Genomic DNA, 774 nt, shown 5'->3' on the forward strand with positions numbered 1-774 from the left:
TGTGTGTGTGTGTTCACACGCTTTTTACCATCAGAGCTGCCTGGTCTCCGCTCAGGTCGGGTTGGGCGCAATTCTCTGCCATATAAGCTTCTTTGGCGGCGGCGATATCGGTAGCTTCCTGCTCCAGCCAGGTAGCGGCGATCTGCAGCATCAAACTCTGGAGGACGAAGACACAGAGACTCACAAGTTATTATTTTCAGTTTTATTTATTTTTAGTTTAATTATTACTTTTCTTAAAGCTGCAGTCACTGATTTTTTTCTGGCCAGTAAAACAAGGAGGAAGACTCTGACATATTAGCATGTTTTAGCTAACTGGTTAGCATACAGTAGCATATGTTTACGTCCAGCAGACAAAGCAACAAGACTCTCTCTTACCTTGAGATGATGCCTGCGGCTCGATGTCATCTTCTTTCCCCTGTGATTCATGGAAACATGACGTTAATAAAAGCATTTATAACATATAACATAACAACATAGTTCTAATCATTATTCTCCTTATCGATTAATATGCAAACACATTTTTGATTAATAATTTGGTCAAGAAAATACTCAAATATTAAACACTAATAAACGCCAATCACAGCTTTGAGGGACCAGTTTATGATTACTCATATACAAAACAGTGGCAGATTATTTTTCTGTTGATCAACTAATCGATTAATCAACTTGTTTCAGCCTCAGTTCAAAAGCAAACTGGATAAAACAGTTAGTGGTTTAAAGAACTGACAGACTCATACTTACTCAGACATCTTGGCTTCTCTTTGGTTTCAGACT

The 774-nt window shown here is 38.4% G+C and overlaps 1 protein-coding gene and 1 long non-coding RNA gene across 2 annotated transcripts in view; both read right to left on the reverse strand.

Annotated features, from left to right (window-relative positions):
* LOC111653201 (troponin I, fast skeletal muscle-like) overlaps positions 1-774 on the reverse strand; it is a 25145-nt gene that overhangs the window by 14584 nt on the left and 9787 nt on the right. The gene's annotated exons all lie outside the window — the stretch shown is intronic.
* The window catches only part of LOC111653206 (uncharacterized), a 5966-nt gene continuing 5214 nt past the window's right edge, over positions 23-774 (reverse strand). The window contains exons 3-5 of the long non-coding RNA XR_002760647.2: positions 742-772; positions 376-415; positions 23-157 (exon numbers count right to left, since the gene is read on the reverse strand). This is a non-coding gene — a long non-coding RNA (uncharacterized LOC111653206). The remainder of the gene's footprint in view (positions 158-375; positions 416-741; positions 773-774) is intronic.

This window comes from Seriola lalandi, unplaced genomic scaffold (assembly GCF_002814215.2).
Source record: "Seriola lalandi dorsalis isolate HSWRI2012SDOR001 ecotype SW California unplaced genomic scaffold, Sedor1 jcf7180002054177, whole genome shotgun sequence".
NCBI classification, from domain to species: Eukaryota; Metazoa; Chordata; class Actinopteri; order Carangiformes; family Carangidae; genus Seriola; species Seriola lalandi.